General features: G+C 41.3%; 1 protein-coding gene across 8 annotated transcripts in view; it reads left to right on the top strand.

Annotated features, from left to right (window-relative positions):
• The first annotated feature begins 11593 nt into the window (after positions 1 to 11593).
• STK33 (serine/threonine kinase 33) overlaps positions 11594 to 19535 on the top strand; it is a 155506-nt gene continuing 147564 nt past the window's right edge. For 2 of the 8 annotated variants that reach the window (XM_082683114.1, XM_082683109.1), the window contains exon 1: positions 11684 to 11927. The gene's annotated coding sequence lies outside the window, so the exon portion shown is untranslated. The other 6 variants (XM_082683115.1, XM_082683110.1, XM_082683112.1 and 3 more) reach the window with 5 other exon arrangements.

The raw sequence follows: 19535 nt of genomic DNA, 5'->3' as shown, positions 1-19535 counted from the left end.
GCTAGGATACAGGTCTAATGGTAGTCATTAAAAAAAAAAAAAAAAAAAAAAAAAAAAGCAGGGACCACAGAGACTTCTCTGGTGATGGTATTGGTTGCAGTGAGGCGAGGTTTCCATAGCAGCAAGAGCAGCAGAATGAGCTGAAGCCCCTGGTGCTTGATGGCAGTGCTGGTTTTCTACAGCCAGACCCATTAGCTCCTAATCCTCTTGCCTTTCCAACAATTCTGTGAACACTCTCAACAAATATTTTATAGAATCATTTTCTGCTTAAATGAACCAGAATTGGTTTCTTTTTGTTGGAACTAAGCACCCTACTGATGCAGAAATCTTAGAGAATCTCATCAAGTCAAGGACCCACTCTCTGAGCTCCAGACACCTCCACTTTAGTGTCTTGATGTCACCTGACGCACTAGTCAGTCCCCGGCACCCTTAATGTAGTCTTACTATATAGTCTCTCTCTGAAGCCAGGGACATGGGGAAAAAAACAGTGAAATGTGGTGTCAGAGAAGTTTGTGTTTCAAGGAAGGACGATCATTTTTTAAAAAGATTTTATTTGGGAGAGAACATGAGTGGGTCGGAGGGCCAGAGAGACACCTTTGAGTGGGGAGCTGGCCAGACATGGGCTCAATCCCAGGACCCTGGGATCATGACCTGAGTGGAAGGCAGATGCTTAACCCACTGAGCCACCCAAGGGCCCCAGATGATTATCATTTTTAATGCTTAAGATGAGATCTGGAAGTCTTCCTGACCCCCACCCCTTCCCAGAGAGACTTACAACAACCTCCAAGAAGCTTAGGAATACCCTTTCAGTCCTGTGGGCAAATAAATCCCTGTCTTTGGTATAAGAGTATAGGCTCAACTGCTGTAATGACAAAAAAAGGCCCCAAAACAAAGGGACTTTAAAAAATGGAAATGTGTTTCTTTTCCAGGTGATAGTGCCAGAGGTAAGCAAACAGGTTAAGGTAGGTAATGATGGCTTACTCTGTGAAATTGTTGAAGAACCCAGGTTGTTTTTGATTTTTTTAAAAAAAATTGTTATTTATTTGAGAGACAGAGAACAAGCAGGGGCAGGGGGCTGGCAGAGGGAGAAGCAGACTTCCTGCTGAGCAGGGAGCCCAATGCAGGACTCCATCCTAGGACCTGAGATCATGACCTGAGCCGAAGGCAGACACTTAACTGATTGAGGTCTGGTTACACTATTCTTTAGGATGTCACTTTCGTTTGTATGATTGAAGTGGTTGACCAGTGGCTTGTCTGTGTTCCTGTCTGAGGAAGGGTAAAGAAAGAGGAAATGGAGCGAGGACAAGCAATTTCAGTTGTATACACCACTGCTTCTGACATGCATATTCTTGAAGCATTCCATATTTTAAAGTATGAGCTTTGGATCAAGATTATCATTCTACTTCATCCATGCATGTACATTTTCCTGTAATTCTAATGGGATGGTATCACAATAGAGTTGCATGGATAAAACCTGGTTTAGAAAAGAAAAAACAAAACCTGTGTCTTGGAAAGTGTTATATACATCACTACTTCTCAAAATCACTTGGTTAGATCTTATTCATAAGGAACATCCAGTTATAGAAGAGGCTTGGAAACATGAACACCATAATCTCAGCCATGCTCTAGCCAAAGAACTAAGGCCTGGTGCTGGTAGAAACAGGTATCCTTCACTAGGGTTCTAGAGAAGGGCTCTGTCCATTTGTTCCAGTGAGATGCAGGTGTGGCCCATTGACAGTGTCACTTTATGGCAAAGGCTATGCCAGGGTGGAGCCTCTGTGACTTTTTAAGCCTATTAATTGGCTTAATGGAGCATTTATCCTCTCCACATGAAAATGTAACCCTCCTATATGAAATGTATCTCTGGGTAACCAAATATTTGATGAGGGGAAGTGTCTCTTTCAGAAGTATTCCAGCTTAGCATTGAAGGGTTGATAGATTGGAACATCACCATTTTCCAGCCCCTAATGAATGAATGAATCTGGGTAACGACCATGCGTGTGGCTACCCACCATGCATGTGTACCCATATCATAGAGAGACATCCAGACATTACATGTCTCCTGATTGAAGAACACAACATCACCTATTAGTGCTTCCAAACAAATATGTTTGACCCTAATCAGGCCTCTGGGTCTAACTACCAATCAACAGATGTAGCTGCCAAATGACAGGAAATGCAAAGAATAAAGGAAAGTCTTGAATGACATCACAAGGATACAATCAGCAAAATCCAGTCCATGGAAGCTATAAGATGACTGGGTACTTTCAACAAATATATTGCACAGGGGATAAAAGTGGGATGGGCAGAAAAGCTATAGATTTAGAGACTTAAAAGGCATATAAACCAATTGCAAAGTATGGAACTAACTTACATCCTGCTTTCAACAAACTAAAAACATCATCAGATAACTGGGAAAAGCTGAATGTTAACAGGATATTTGGTAATATTCAAAACTTATTTTTATGTTATTTGAATTATTTAAAATTTTTATTTTTTTAGGGCATGATAAATATTTGTTAGAGTATTAGAAACAATGAAAAGCCTGTAGAAGATGGTTAAATAATTAATAGAATATAATTTTAAATGATATTTAAGGATCCTATAGGGCATAATTTAAATGACACAAATATTCTCAAAGTCTTTCTTTGGATTAAGAATCCAACAGAGTAATGGGATGCATAAAGAGAGAAGAAAATTCCAAAGTTTTTCTGACTCGAGAAACCTCTCAAGTATTTCTGGAAGCAGAGACCTCAGTTTAAAAAATTATCAAAAGAGGAATAAATTATTAATATAAGCAAACAGATTTACAGATTAGATTATCTTTTATATAACATCATAACACTTTCTGAAACACAGGACTCTTAAAAGACACTTTTGTATGAGTAACATTTCCAAGGCTCACTGAACAATCCAGCTCTGTTTTCTGTTACTAGAAACTTTCATGCAGTCTCCCCACTGGACAAGAGGGTAACATGGTCTAATCTTTAGTGTTAGTTAGACTAGGCTGATTTTCACTATCAGTTAGAATGGCTTAAGTTTTCAAGACACAGCACTAAAATTTTATCATTTCACTTTGAGATGAAGTGTCCTGTCTAGAAGTTTTAAGTGTATGATATAGAAAAGAACAGCTGCATAAAATACCAGATACTTAGATCAAATACTAGATACTAGATCAAAAAACAAACAAAACCAGTTGTAAAGGATATTATTGGGACGGGTGAGAAAATTTTGATATGGGTCCATAGGGATGCCTGGGTGGCTCAGTTGGTTAAGCGGCTGCCTTCGGCTCAGGTCATGATCCCAAGCTCCTGGGATAGAGTCCCACATCAGGCTCCTTGATTGGCAGGGAGCCTGCTTTTCTCGCTGCCTCTGCCTGCCTCTCTGCCTGCTTGTGTGTACTCTCTCTCTTTCTCTGGCAAATAAATAAAATCTTTAAAAAAAAATACATAGCTTGTATTAATATGAAATTTCCCAAGTGTGCTAATTTGAACTGTGGTTACAGGGGAGAATGGCCATGTTCTCTCGTGATACATGCTCAAGTATTTAGGGGTGAAGGATCATGTTGCCTGCAACCCTTGAGGGTTCAGAAAAACTGTGTTGTATTATTAGAGTAAAGGAAATGTGACAAAAAGTTACCAAGTGATAAGCCTAGATGAAGGTATATGGGTTATATGGGTGTTCATTACAGTGTTCTTGGGAAGCAAAGGGCAAATTTAATAAATTTAATAAGTGAAATATGAAGCATGCATCTAGAACAGCAACATGAAAAATACTTATGAGATGATGCCAATTAAAAAAAAAAGCAGAACACAGAATTATATGTAAAATAAAAGAAAAAAGGTAAATATATTAGAATGTTGCCAGTGGCTGTCTTTTCTCCAAACTGTGCACTAAAAATTATTATATATATATATATATGTACATATGTACATACATACATATATATGTGCATACTATATATACTATACATATATATGAACTTTTATCATGAGAAGTTTCTAATGATATCTTGTGTGTCTTAGCTCCAAGCCCCTTCCTCAGACAGCTTTCCCTAACCACCCAGTCTGAGGTGGACCCCTCAGCACTTTCTCTCACAATCTTGTTTTATTTGCATCCTAGCACTTACTACTGTATTATTTATCCTTTTATGCAACTTGTTTTCTTGTTATTGTCTAGATCACCCCTCATATGATGTAAGCTTCCCGAGAGCAGGACCCTCTCCCAGACCCTCCAACAGTGCCTGTAATTGTTCAGTGGCTACCTGTTGAACGAGTAACACAGATCTTTGTCATCCAACCTCCCATTTTACCAGGCACTCAGAAGACTTGAGAAGGGGAAGAACTTGTCCAACGTCCCTCATGAGTTCGTGCCGATGTCAAAACTAGAATTCAGGCTTTGTGACTCAGGTCTCTATAGGCTCTTCTTTCAAAATGTCTCAGGCTGATCTAGCTCCTGGGCACCAGGCAGGTGGCAGGAGTGAGGGAGGATGCGCCGTGCGTTCCCATCAGTGCAGTGTGCCGGCAGCCCCCTAGGTGGCGCCAGCGGCGCTCATGTAGCTCTAGGGAAAGGAAGAAGTGGGTAAAGGCAAACTCCAGAGGGACACCTTGATGAGAAGCAGGATATTTGACAGTCTTGTCTTTCTAGCGACTGTTCATTAGTTGTGAGAGAGGAAAAAAATATACAGTAAATAGGCAGTGGAGAAATCCCCACCTTGACTATGTGATCAAAAAAAATCACAGACGAGGAACAGATGGACCTGTTTTGAGTCCAGAAGTGATGCTGATAAGGACACAACATCACAGATACAGTATTGAAGCCCAGAATGCACAACCTGAATCTAATGAGAAAAACATCAGACAAGCTACAAATGAGAAATGTTATATTAGGGCCAGGGGATAGGGGACTGGATTTTTTTTTTAAATGGCACCACTAACAACAAAGAAAAATTGCGAAAATGTCCCAGATTAAAAGAGGCTAAAGAATTGACAACAAAATGCAATCCCTGAGACTAGACTTGGTCTTGTAGTAGAAGGGGGAGCTCCTGTGAAAGACATCATCGGGTCAACTGACAAAACTGAAATACGAACAATAGACTACATCAGTGTATCGATGATAAATACATTACAGCTGATAACTGTTCTGTCGTTATATAATGTTATGTACGGGAATATCCTTATCTTTAGGGAATATGCATTGGAGTATTTAGGACTAAAAGGCCATAGTGTATGAGACTTACCCTTAAGTGGTGCAGGAAATGTATGTGTGCATATATATACACACACATTTATATAAAATATATATTTATATATATATTTAAATATAGGAAGTATGCATTATATATTGGGAGTATATACTTTGTATATTGAAATTAGACAAAATATATATTTGTACATATAGATACAAACAAAGCAAATGGAGGTAAAATGTCAATCTGGGTAAAGACTCTTTTTTATTATTTTTACATTTTAACGATTCTTTTTAACTATTGGATATACTTTTTACTATTTTTATCACTGCCACTTTTCTGTTACTTTGAAATTATTTCCAGATAAGCATGTAAGAAGCAAAACCAAAGTAAAGGATGGTGGTTGCTGGTATGTCCTCTGCCTGCCCTTGCTTCTGTTGTACGATTCAGAGCTAGGGTCCTGCCTCACTTGTGCATGTCTTCTGCTGTTCCTTGCATCAGTCGTTCTCTCCTGAAAAGGACTGAGTTTGGCTTCCAGTCTCTGAGGCTGAGGCCAAAGCTGGAAGGGATGGAATTACCTTGTCCATGGCTGGGAAATGCTGGTGAGGCCTCTGTAAGGAGATGTGGAGAAGCAGTAGAAGGATCTGAGTCCTGTTTTCACCCCCGCTCCAGCCTCTGGGGCCTGAGGATATCTGTGGGGTCAGCTCGTTGTAAGCCATTGGGCTCAAGCTGTGTTTCCCCAGCCATTCTGAAGAGACCTTTGGTACGTGGGGGTGCTCAACCGGGCTGGGTGTGGAAAGGGCCTTGGCAGTATTGGGATGGGAGGGCCTCCCTGTCCTTTCCTTCTGCTTATAGTTTCTTGGAAGTGACACAATCCATTTTCTCTCCTGAGTCTGGCATGCTGGGCACCCCTGACTCTTCAGGAGTCCTTCCAATCTTCCAGTGATCTCTTTTGCATTAAATCAGCAAAATGGGATGTCTGGTAATAGGGAGGTAGGACATTGGCCCTAAGTCTTACCCGGCACTTCTTCCTGGGATGACTTCTGGTGGTGTTTTCCTGGGCTCCATATATTTCAAATGTGTGTAAGAGGGACTTCATCCTTCCATCCCCATGCTGGGATGTGACTGGGCCTGCCTCTCACCCAGACCTTCTCGTAGGAGAGAGAGGTTGATCTCTGCATTTTCATCACCCTAATAAGAACCTCATACCTATTAGCAGTCTCTCCCCATTCCCCATCTCTTCACAGTCCTTGGCAACCATGTAATCTACTTTCCCTAGACATAGATTTGCCCATTCTGCACATTTCACATAAGTGGAATCATACAATACATGAACCTTTGCATCTGGCTTCTTTCACTGAGCATAATATTTTGAAGATACATCCATGTTGTTCCATGTATCAGTACTTCATTCCATTCTAAAGCCAAATAAAATTCCATTGTATGGATATGCCAGTGTATATGACATGATGTACAGGTCCAAATTCACTCCTTTCCATGTAGATATCCAGTTTGCCCAGCATCATTTGTTGAAAAGACTATCTTCCCCACCCCGCCCGCCATTGAATTATCTTGGCACTCTTGTCAGTTGGACAATGACGCATGGGTTTATTTCTGGATTCTCAATTCTATCCATTGTTCTATTTGTTTATCCTTGTGCTGGTCTGGCAGTCTTTTTTTTTTTTTTTTTTTAAGATTTTATTTATTTATTTGAGACAGAGAGAGAGAGAGAGAGAGCACAACCTGGGAGGAGGATCAGAGGGAGAGGCAGAGGCTGTCCCCTGCTGAGCAGGGAGGTGATTTGGGGGCTCCATTCCAGGATGTTGAGATCATGACCTGAGCTGAAGGCAGACGTCCATCTGACTAAGCCACCCAGATGCCCCTAGTGTTGCAGTCTTAATTATTGTAACTTTACAGTAAGTTTGAAATAGAAAATTGTGCCCCCCCCACCCAACTTTGTTCTTCTTTTTCAGATTGTTTCTTACATCTCCCTATGAATTTCAGGATCAGATTGTCAATTTCTGCAAAAAAGGCATCTGAAATTTTGATAAGGATCACATTGAATTTATAGATAAATTTGGGGAGGATTGTCATCTTAACATCAAGTCTTCCAGTCCATAAACATTAATTTAGTTTTTTAAAATTTATTTTTTTATTTATTTTCAGCATAACAGTATTCATTATTTTTTCACCACACCCAGTGCTCCATGCAATCCGTGCCCTCTATAATACCCACCACCTGGTACCCCAACCTCCCACCCCCCCGCCACTTCAAACCCCCCAGTCACTAACCTGACCTTTAATTATTTGAAAAGGAGGCTGGGTCAAACATCCTCAGTTGAGTTAGTTGTCAAATGTTTGATTTTGAACCATGGGGATAAGTCACACTTCTACTTTTGTGAAGGTAGAAGAAGACAAAAAAAAAAAAAAAAAAAAGACTTGCATAAATTGGTGGAGCCAACCAGTAACTAAAGATAGATCTCATTAAGAAAAAGTTACATTCTGCATTATATATTTTTAAGGACATGTCCCCATTCAAGAAATCTTAAAATAACACATGATGGCCTAAACATCTCTGAATTTATCTTATAGAACAGAAAAATTATGGGATGGTTTTTATGATGTTGGGTGTCTCAGAAATATTTTGAATAACAGAGATACATATTAATTAATGCATAAAAGAACTCTTCTTGACTTAAGAAAACTGAAGTCCATCCCTTCCCCCAAACTTTGGAATTTTTACTGACAGGGCCAGCAAACCCTGGAACAAACTGTACTAATTGCTTCTTATGTTTTGTTATAGTGACAAACTTTAATTCTGATCCCTCTTCCTTAAATGACAAGTAACTTGATATTGCACTTTAACAATGACGTTACCACATGGAGTGTTTAAGCAAGCAGCGTATAATGCTTGTTGCCAGCAGTGACATTAATAATTACTGGAAGAGACTGAGAGAAGATTGTTGTATAGTAATGACCCCTGCAATAGCTTGGGTTCCCTTGGCAATATCGAGAGTTTGTCCTGTTGGTGGTCATGGTGTTGCAATCCATTACCTCACTGAGAACTGATGATTTCAGCTATGGTAACTGGCCATAATATTTAATGTTGCTGCCTTGAGCCACTTGAAAACTTCGAAAAAAAAATTTTCTCTGAGACACTTACATCAAGTGTTTCCAGGAAAACCCAGTACCTCTAGGTACACATTTTAGGGAGTTGTGTTTTACTTCCTTGCGTAGTTTCTCTGATTCCTCTCTCTAAACGTTAGTGATACACACTAGAAATGAATATTTGTCTATTTGTCAGTCTACTTATCTACCTATTTATTCATCTATTTTACCATGTTCTACAAAGTCTTCCTTCCTTCCTTCCTTCCTTCTTCCCTCCCTCCCTCTTTTTTTTCTACCACTTACTAAAGCCATGATATTTTGTTAAATAACTACGAAGTGCCAGAGACTGTCCCAGGGATTGTGAATGAGTAATAAGCAAACAGGCTGGAGCTTAGCTCCTGATGAGGGAGGAAAGAAAATAAGCTTGTTTTAGGTGGTGTTAAGTGCTCTAAGACGATATAGGGTAATGTGATAGACTGCGGGGTGAAACTACTTTAGATATAGGGATGAGGGAAGGATTCCCCGAGGAGGTGGCTAGTGAGCTGAAATCGAAATGATGAAAAAGAACCAGCCTTGGGGGAGTATGGGGGCAGAAGCTTGTAGGTAGGGGAAATAGTACATGCACATTATTCGAAGCAGCTTAAAATAATACAGTCAATACAATGAAAAAATACAAAAAGACAAAGGTAGAAATGAGGAAAATGGGAGAGAGAGAACACAGGAAAGTCATAATGTTGGTATGCAAGCCATTGTGTTTAGCAAAATTATTAAAGTTGAGTTGCAACTTTGGTTCCCATCTTCCTGGAAGCCAAGGCGAGTTGGGAAGTATGACTGATTTCGTGGTATGTTTTCTTCTTAAGGAAAAATGGTGGTGTCAGTGTTTCAAGAGGAAAAGAGATTTTTCTTTTTTGGCACTCAGGATGGAAGTACAGTTCTTGTGTGGGCTTTTCTATGAGGAACACAGAGTGATTGTATTAGTGATTGTATGATAATTTGTTACAACAGCCGTATAAGACTAGTATATAGATCCGTCTTGGATGTAATAACAGACACTGAGCCACTTGATCTAGCTTAAGCAAAAGAGGGCACTTTGTTATAAAGATTTGAAATAGTCTATGGAATTCCAGGAATGCCACTAATTTCAGGAAATACTAGGATCAGGGATAGAAAGCTGTCAGAACTCTTCTGGTCTCTTTTCCTTTCTCTTTTGTGGATCTTTTTCATCCTTCCTATTCTTTTCACATCTTTCCTACAGCCTGGTCTTCTATTTTTACAGGCTGTGTGATGGGAAGCATGTCTGCAACAACAACTGATTTTCTCTGTTTCCATGTTAGCTACCAAGAGAAAAACTGAAATCCCTCAGTCTTAATTCCAAATTCCTGGGAGACAGAGATGATTGGCTCAGCTTGAGTCAGGTACCTACTTGGGGCAATCGACTGTAGTCTGTTGGCCTAGTTACCTTGTCTGAGGATCCAAGGCTAGTTTCCAGAAAAAGATACCTATTCTGCTGTTTTTAAAATACACTCTTGTAGGAGGGTCAAGAAACTGTTTAACGGGTTTAAACATGAAAAAGGAATAAAAATCTCAGGGTGCATAGCATGTGGTATGGATATTTTATAAAACTTTTTTCAGTTATTAAAGGTATAGGTATACATGTATTGCGTGATAACATAAAATGTATTTCTTAGGGTGGATTATGGTCTAAAAAGCTTGAGAAACTCTGGGATGTGCAGTCTGGTAGAATTCTGTTATAGAGCTATAAAATAATGTCATGATTATTTTTTTTAACAGCATTTCTTAATATAGGCAGATGGCATAAGGATAAAGCATGACTCGGTACAGGCTATGTTGCAAGGGTGATAATAAAGTGGTCTTTGTCTGGCTTAATTCAAGCTAAAATATAGTCCAGGGGTTTCCAATCTGGCTTTATATCATGCTCATTTAAGACCTCTTGAAAATGATTTCATAAGATCTATTGAATCAGATTTCCTGTAAGTGTAACCTGTGAACCTGAATTTAAATACAAGATAAAGAAAAGCAAAAGAACTCCCCAGATGTCTCTGATATGTAGTCAGGTTTGGGACTCACTAAATCCAGAGAGGACATAGAGGAGGGGTCATCTGCATACCTTTCAAATAATTCTCCCTAACTGCAGTTTCTCTCAACCAGATTTTCATAGCTATTAGGAAGTAAACATTACAAATTTATTTCTTGGTAAGGATCTGGAATGCAAGGCTTCACTGCTGCTGATTAAAGAAATAAATCTGTACACGTCACAGTTCAATGAAACAGATGGTCAAGTTCATCTCCGTTTGTTGGTCTTTGTGCCATTACTCAAGCAGGGATGGGGCAGTGCTGAGGGGGAGGGGGAAAAGAGAAAATTCCTGCAGGCTATTCCAGACCCTTGTTAAGTAATAGTTTTGTATTTTTCTAAAACAAGGCCCCAGAGTTCTACAGTTCAGGATACGGTGGGGATTATTTGTGCTTGCTAAATTTGCAGAACTGAAGTTACAGTTACCCACCCCGGCCATGTTGAGTTTTCTAAGAGCCTGACAGCTTGAACCCGTTGCCAAAGGCAAGCCCTACCTCTAAGCAATAAAATGAAGGGAACTGCTGTACAAAGTTATTGGCTATTAATCAAATAAATTTTACAGGATATCTGCCTGAAATAATTAGGCCAGTAGTAAGAGGTTACATTTCTTCTCCACGGTTAGAGAGCAGGACCTACGCCCTCAGGAGCCATTCCCAATGCAGGTCAAGAAGAACATTAGCGTATAGCGGGAGCCCGTACTTCTAGCCACCTAGGCAGGGGGCCTGCATTCAGACGGTTCTGAAGAGGTTTGTGGCTGAAACTTATTTCTGGGAATTGTCCTCGGGTCGGTGAGGAGCGCTTCCGCCCTTGCGCCTGGCCTCCGAGACAGCGGGGTCATCTCCCCATCTTTCGCGGCTAGCTCCGCCTGGGCATAGCCGCTGGGCCTCACCTCGGTACTGGGATGGCCCTGTTAGCAAGCTGTCATTTCGTGTGACATGTGGCCACTTCTCTGTCCCCGAGCCAGGGTTCCCTGGCCGGTCCCTCAGAGGACCGCTCCCAGGGCTCGCAGGCGCCTCCCCACCACCGCCCAGCCCGGCTGCCGTGCGGAGGGGCTTGGCCGCAGCCGCCGCTCTCTGTCCCCGCGCGGCCGCGGTCCCACTCCCCCGCCGCCGCCGCCCCGCCCGCAGCGAAGTTTCTCCAAGGGCGGAATTCCGCGCTCGGCGACCAACCCCCGCCCCGGCCCTCCGACTCCCCTCCCCCCCCCGCCCCGCGCCCTAGCGCCGAGTGTGGGCGCAGCTCTGCCGCCTGCCTGCCCGCCGGCCGGGCCGGGTGAGTGGCCCCCTGCGTCGCCGCGCCCCTAGGTCCCGGCTGTTGCCGTGGCAACGCGCCGGCAAACCGGCCGCAGGGCCTCCCGCTGCGGGCGGGCCCGCCTCCCCTCCCAGTGTCTCCCCGGGCCCAGCCGTTGGGACCCCATTTCTCCCGGGGTCCGGGGTCCGAGGTTTGGGGTGGTCCCAGTCGGCCCCGTTCAGCTCCACCTTCTCACCTCACCCATCCTGGGACCTGCCCCTTTTTGGAAGTTTAAAGCGAACTGACTGTAGGGTAAGTGTGATTTGGGAAAAGGAACACGTCCTTACAAGTGTCTCTCTATTTTAACGTCCTAGCTCCTGGCTCCTAGTAGGGCCTCACTATATGGTACTACTTACAGCACTTGGTCTGGTCCCTTGCACAGAGTGGATGCAATCTGAGGAGCTAGTATGGCCTAAGAGCAGCCCCTTAATGTCTAGGTGGACAGGTAACTTCAGCGCTCTTCTCTCTTTCCTCATCCGGCAATGCAGACGGTCATTTCTGACGAAGTTGTGGGCTTGATGGAGCCTGTGTGTCAAACTGCTTTGTGAACCGTGAATGTAAAGCACTTGAGAGTGGAGAGTCGTAGGGATATTTGCATGCTACGAGTGGTTTCATCCTCGTCCCACAGCACTAGCTAAGACAGACCTTCTTTTTTGTTTGACCACCAAACAGCTCCAATATCCAACCGGAAACCAGGGTGGTCGTACATCAGGGGAGGTCTCTGTGAATGGAAAGAAACACCAACGGGTTTTGAGCCTAAACTTCTCCCTTGCTTTATGCACTCCTCCAGGCCCGTGGCTCCAAGTTACAACCAGTAAGCAGCTGTTTCACCTTTAAATTTTTAGCCCCTGAAAAGCTCTAGAGGTTTTTGGTTTGTTCTTTCATTTAACAACGTTTATTTAGGGTCTATTACACGTTTGGCACTGAGGTTACAGTTGGCAATGAGGTTACAAAAAAAAGTTGGTCCTTTTTAAAATAATTTATTTACATTCAATTAATTAACATACAGTGTAAGGGCCTATTTAGCCAGAGTGACTCCATCTTGGTTAAAAGCCATTTTATTGTTTGTGCAGTAAAACTTAAACCGGCACTGCCCCCTCCCCCGAAACTTACTTAGAAGCAAGTTTGGGAAGCCAGGAAAATATGGTCAGCCAGTTCCTAATAAGAGAGCCCAGAATACAAGACCAGATCGGCCAGTTCCTGATAGCAGAGCCCAGAATACAAGGACGAGTCGGACCAGGTGGAGACATCCAATCAGTAAAACACACACATACTTTTCCCTAACCACCAAAGAATGTAAACCCTGCCGTCTGGGCGCCAACCTTGAGCACCAATTCTGACCAGAGTAATAGGTTAGGTCAAACAGCTACTAAAGGGTAAATTGTAATTCAGTTATGACTATACAATGTTACAATCTCATTGGCTACCTATATGTGGCCAGGTTTTTGCTCTAAAAAAATTAGTCTGTAAGGCTGGGAAGGGTCGCTCTCCTCGGAGCGGGCCTGGTCAGTCTGATTTCTAATGCTTGGCATAGTTTAAAGCTTTGCATAACTTCAACCTTGTTTACTTCTAATGCTTAGCATAGAATAAAGCTTTAATTAACTTTCACTTGTCTCAGTCTCGTTTCGTTTAATAATGGACCTAACATACAGTGCGTGTATTATTAGTTTCAGAGGTAGATTTCAGTGATTCATCAATCTTATATAATACCCTGTGCTCATGACATCAGGTGCCCTCCTTAATGCCCATCACCCAGTGACCCCATCCCCTACCTCCCCTCTCCTCCAGCAACCCTCAGTTTATTTCCTGTGGTTAAGAATCTCTTGTGGTTTGTTTCCCTCTCTGATTTCATCTTGTTTTATTTTTTCCTCCATTCTTCTATGCTCCTCTGTTTTGTTTGTTAAATTTCACCTATGTGTGAAATCATGTGATAATTGTCTTTCTCCGATTGACTTATTTTGTGTAGCGTAATAGCTTATATTTCTATCCACATCATTGCAAATGGCAACATTTCATTTTTTTGATAGCTAAATAGTATTCCATTGTGATATATACCACATCTTTCTTATTCATTCAACTGTGGGTGGACACCTGGGCTCTTTCCATAGTCTGGCTACTGTGGACATCGCTTCTATAAACATTGGAGTGCAAGTGCCCCTACAGATCACTGCATTTGTATCTTTTGGGTAAATACCCAGTAGTGCAATTGCTGGATCATAGGGTAGTTCTAGTTTTAACTTTTTTGAGGAACCTCCATACTGTTTTCCAGAGTGGCTGCACCAGCTTGCATTCCCACCAGCATTGCAGGAGGGTTCCCCTTTCTCTGCATCCTCATCAACACCTGTCATTTCCTGACTTGTTAATTTTAGCCATTCTGACACATCTCATTGTGATTTTGATTTGTTTTTCCCTGATGCTGAGTGATGCTGAGCATTTTTTTCATGTGGCTGTTGGCAATTTGTATGTCTTCTTTCAAGAAATGTCTGTTCATGTCTTTTGCCAATTTCCTGACTGGATTATTCTTTGGGTGTTGAGTTTGATAAATTCTTTATAGATTTTAGATACTGACCCTTCAACAAATAATCCTAAAACTCATATGGAACCAGAAAAGACTGAATAGCCAAAGGAAAGTTGAAAAGAAAACTAAAGCTGGTGGCATCACAATTCTGGACTTCAAGCTCTATTACACGGCTGTAATCATCAAGACAGTATGGTATTGGCACAAAAACAGACACATAGACCAATGGAACAGAATAGAGAGCCCAGAAATGGACCCTGAACCTAATGGTCAACTAATCTTCGACAAAGGAGGAAAGAATGTCCAGTGGAAAAAAGACAGTCTTTTAAACAAATAGTATTGGGAAAATTGATAGCCACATGCAGAAGAATGAAACTAGACCACATTCTTACACCATACACAAAAATAGACCCAAAATGGATGAAAGATTTCTAGTGTTTTTAAAAGATTTTATTTATTTACTTGACAGCACAGGTAGAGGGAGCAGCAGGCCAAGGGAGAGGGAGAAGCAGGCCCCTCTTTGAGCGGGGAGCCCGTTGTGGGGCTCCATCCCACGACCCTGGCATCATGACCCGAGCCGAAGACAGATGCTTAACCGACTGAACCACCCAGGCATCCTGATCTCTAGTGTTTCTATCTCAGTGAATCACACTATCCTCCATCTAGTTTGCAAGCCAGAAATCTTGGACTCATACTTCACACCTGCCATTCCCTCTCCTTCCATCTCTAAATCATCATCAAAGCCTATTCATTTTTTCTTCAAAACTATCTTAAATCTATCCACTTATTTCTATCCCTACAACTGTCGCCCTAGACCAAGCTATAGTTATCTCTTGCCAGGTTTCCTGTAGTAGCCTCCTAACCGGCCCGAAGATATTCCTCCTATCCTGTTAATATGCACTGCAGCCAGAGTCATCTTTTAAAAATTAAAATTTGGTTATGCTGTCTCTCTTCTCCCCCATTGCTCCCTGCTTAAAATCCATCATGACTTCTCATTGCTCTTAGGATAAAGATCCAGCTCCTTAATGTGGCCTACAAATTGTGTGACTGGATACTTCAATGTCCAGACCAAGATACTTTTGAGAGTGAAGGACAGTGTTGCTATTTACATGGGGGCTGTGACTCACCGTTCTGGGGCAAATTGTTAGTTAGCCTCCCTATAAGTCCCTGTAGTACCTTCCTCTTTTCCAGCCCCTGGTTCTCTGGGTTCGAATTACATTGGCTCTTTTTCAGTCTTTTGTCATCATCTTCCCTCCAACCAAGGGCATTTGCATGTATTCTTCTCCCTGCCAGGAATGCTCTTCCCTCTTCTCTCTAGTCTAGTTAATTCCTGCTCATCCTTCACTTCTTAGATCAAAACAGGAAAACTGCCTCTGACCCCTCTGGCCAGATCCCCTTAGCGTTTAGTCTCTTCTGACACCAGTTCTCTTCCCTTGTGCTTGTCACAATTGCAATTTTGTCTGTGTGACTGGTACATGGTATGTAGTTAATAAATACTTGAATGCTTGAATTATAGACATTTCCCATGTCATTAGTTTCTGGAAATAGCACGTAGTGGTTAGGGGCCCAGACTGCAGAACTAGGCAGATGGATGCTTAGATTTGAATTTCTGCTCCCCCACATTCCCTTATCTGAAACCCATGGGACTAGTTTTCTTTTAAAGTTCAGAGTGTTTCTGATTATAGAAAGATAACATGGCATATATACTGTATCCCTTCTGAGCAGTAGTCTGGGGCAGCACCACGAAATCAAACACATTGATTTTTCTTTAGTGAGATGATGTCACTCTAAGTGGGATAAAGGCTCTACAGAGTTTTGCATTGCTTCATGTCAAGTTTTGCCAACAAACGAGTTTGGGACAAATTGATGTGAACACTTTCTGGATTTTAAGATTTCGGATATGGAAATGTGAGTCTGTCCCAGCGTAAGCTTGGGGCAATCACTTACCCTCCCTGTGCTTCAGATTCCTCAACTGTAACATGGAGAGGGTCATAGCACCTACTACCTCATAAATTCCATTTATGTTGTTATGAAGTAACTGTGTTAATAGAGGTTGACGCTTGAACAATGTGGGGTTTAGGGGTGCTGATCCCCCACACAGTAGAAAATCCATGTACAGCTTTTGACTCCCCTAAACAACTACTAATAGCCTACAGTTGACCAGAAGTCTGACAGTAACATAAGCAATTGATTCATTGATGTATGACATAGTGTATTCTTACAAGAAAGCAATCTGGGGAAAAGAAAATGTTAGCAATAGAATCATAAGGAGAGAAAATACATTTACAGTACTCTACCGTATTTATTGGAAAAAATCCACATGTAAGTGGACCCATGCAGTTCACACCTGTGCTGTCCAAAGGTCAACTGTACTTGTTAACTGCTTAAAACAGTGAATGGTCGTTAGTCAATGATATATAGCAGGGTCATCTATTTTTTTTTTAATTTTAAAAAGGATTTTATTTATTTATTTGACAGAGAGATAGAGAGCACAAGTAGGCATAGCGGCAGGCAGAGGGAGAGGGAGAAGCAGGCTCTCTGGTGAGCAGGGAGCCTGATGTGGGGTTCGATCCTGGATACTGGGATCATGACCTGAGCCGAAGGCAGACACTTAACTGACTGAGCTACCCAGGCACTCCAAAGAGTCAACTCTTATTATATCACCCAGCATCCCAAAGAGTCAACTCTTATTATATAATTTTTATTGGTTTCATCATAAGCCATGTTGTGCATGAACCATAATTTATTTACTTATGACAATTATTGTTGGATATTTATATTTCTAGTACAAAAATGAAAAGAAAAAGTCTTTATATTTAAACCATTTGATGAGATTTTTGATGACTGAAGATCAGTTCCTAAAAATACAATTAGGGTCCTGTGGCTGCTTTTGGAACATATGTCCACCTTTTGAAAGTTTGTCACTCTGCCATCAGATTTGTGACACTTGCATTAGCATTATTATTTTTAAAAATCTTTGCTAATTACACAGAAAAAGACAGCTCCTTCTTGTTTTAACTCCTATCTTTCATTATTGATGTTTTTAAGCATTAAAAAAATGGTGTTGTTGCCTCTCAGATATTTCTTTTCTGTGAATGACCTGCATACACTCTATGATGGCTTTTATCTGGACGTCTCAGGTTTTTTAAATCGGTTGTTTGTTTCACTTCTGTTCCTCCAACACACACACACCCACCCTCCCCCTAGCCCAGGCAGGAATCAGTATGCTGGGCTTTGGCTGGAATTCGTTGGATAAGTATCCCTGGAGCCTGGGGCGAGTTGTTACTTGCCTACAAGGTACAGAGCAATGTGGAAAGCCGTGTCTCAGAGGCTAGGTCCCCAGGGAAATTCTGAAATGAGAACCAGGCCGACTGTGTGTTTATCTGACTCTTCTTCATTCTAACAGGACTTGGAAGAAAAAGGGCAGGAGGTAAGAGGCAAATGGCTAAGGCAGAAGAAGGAGGCAGAGTGATTCTGAAAGCCTGCAGGGAGAAGCTGTGACCTCCTTTTCGTAGGGACCACGCAATTTCTTGTGAGGCTGAGGAGGGGAAGGCTGGGGGTACTGTCTTGGCCAGACACCGATTTGTGTGGACTCTTGATAGAGTAAGGATATTAACCCTTGCTTGTCCTATGGGGGCATGTCCCTCCATCATCGCCATTTCATTTAACTGATGGCGGTTTTTTATTTTGGAAACTAAAACAATTTTATGTTGCTAACCTATTCATCTTTTCCTTTTCGTTTCATTTCTTGTATGCTTAGAAATCCCTTTCCATGCAGAGACCAAGGAACTATCTGTATTGTCTTAAAAAATGTTAGTTTGTGATATCAGCCTATCAAGGAAGAGTTGATGGAAGTAGGTGAGTTGAGTAGTGTGATTTCCAACCCAAACATGAAAGATGCTGATACAAAGGGAGATCCTCATGCCATCTTAATGTGTCCTTGAGAAAGAGGCTACACTGCTCCAGGCGAGCCAAGGAAGACTTTTTCTGACGGGGTCGGTCACACAGGGTGAACCTGTAGGATCATATCCTTAGATACTTTTAGAAGTGTCCTGAAAAGACAAAATGTGAGCCCTGAACTTTCTTTTGCTCTGTATATGATCCTGTATAGTATTTCAGGTTCTCACAGTTGTAGATACTGATAAATGAAATAATTTCTCTGTTTTTAGAAGAGGCTGTAGAAAAAATAAAATGTAATGTAAAATTAATTGCTGACCTTCTTGATGCTGGTAAATTAGTATGTTTTAAGATGTATTTCAGAAAGAATTTTCCTTTCTGTTGAGCTTCGATATGGATTAGTGAGGCAATTGTGTTTTGCTCAGCTGTGTCTTAGGGTTCCAGAAATGTGAGGAATAGACAACTTATTGTTAAACCCACTGATATATCTTTCCTTAGTTTATTAACTAAAATAAATCATAAAATAAGAGAAACTCATCATCTCACAAACTCCTGCAGTTTTTCCCACCTGAAGTTCTTTTATTTCAGGAAAGTTTATAGTTGAGGAGCAGTGACTTTTATAATCAATCAAAATACCTTTTCTACTTACAGTGGACTAATTATCTTTGTTAATAACCTTTGATATGTCAGTTTGAGTATCAGTGGGAATGTGGTATTACATGACTAAGATAAAGCAAAAAGAAACAACTTTCTGTTGATGAAGATAAGTTAATTTAGAAATACTGTTACCATTTGCCTTAGTTTTTGATCTAAACTATTTGCTGAACATTACTATTATAAACATTCATTCACATATGTATTGGGTGTGCGTGACATTCCAGGCACAGTTCTAGAATATTATATTGTATTTTTACTTTTACATAGTGTGTGTACAAAGCTTGCTTGTGATTCAATATTCCTAACATGAGCTGTGCTTATTTGGAAAAATGGGTCATTTGGACTCACACATATTCATTTAAGGAATCTAAGAAAAGCCTTAGAGAAAGTGTTCATCTAGTCTCTGAGGTAGAGATGCTGGTAATTGAAGGCGCTTCTCTGTTACGTTGTTGTTACCACTGTGGAATGTTCATCTGCAGCAACAGCTCACGGGGAGAGAATCTGTTTACCACTTACCAAAGGCAGTGCATCCCAGGCTCAGGATCTTAGACCTGAATTCTTTCAAGCCTGTTTGCTGTTGGCAGATCTAACATAGTGGCTCTTCTATCTGCTTTAGGGAGCTCAGCTTGCAACCAACTGAGATACTGGAAGAGAGCAAATATTTATCGTTGGATGTTTTTCATGGAAATCAAATTAATTTTTCCTCCCAACCTTCTTTATGTTGGTGTTCAGTTTACGGCAATAAAATTCAATGTTTTTCATATTTGTTACTATGAAAGTAAACACCA

This window comes from Mustela nivalis, assembly GCF_964662115.1.
Source record: "Mustela nivalis genome assembly, chromosome: 9".
Lineage (NCBI taxonomy): Eukaryota > Metazoa > Chordata > Mammalia > Carnivora > Mustelidae > Mustela > Mustela nivalis.
The sequence above is the reverse complement of the archived record's forward strand: the minus strand, read 5'-3'. Positions and strand labels throughout refer to the sequence as shown.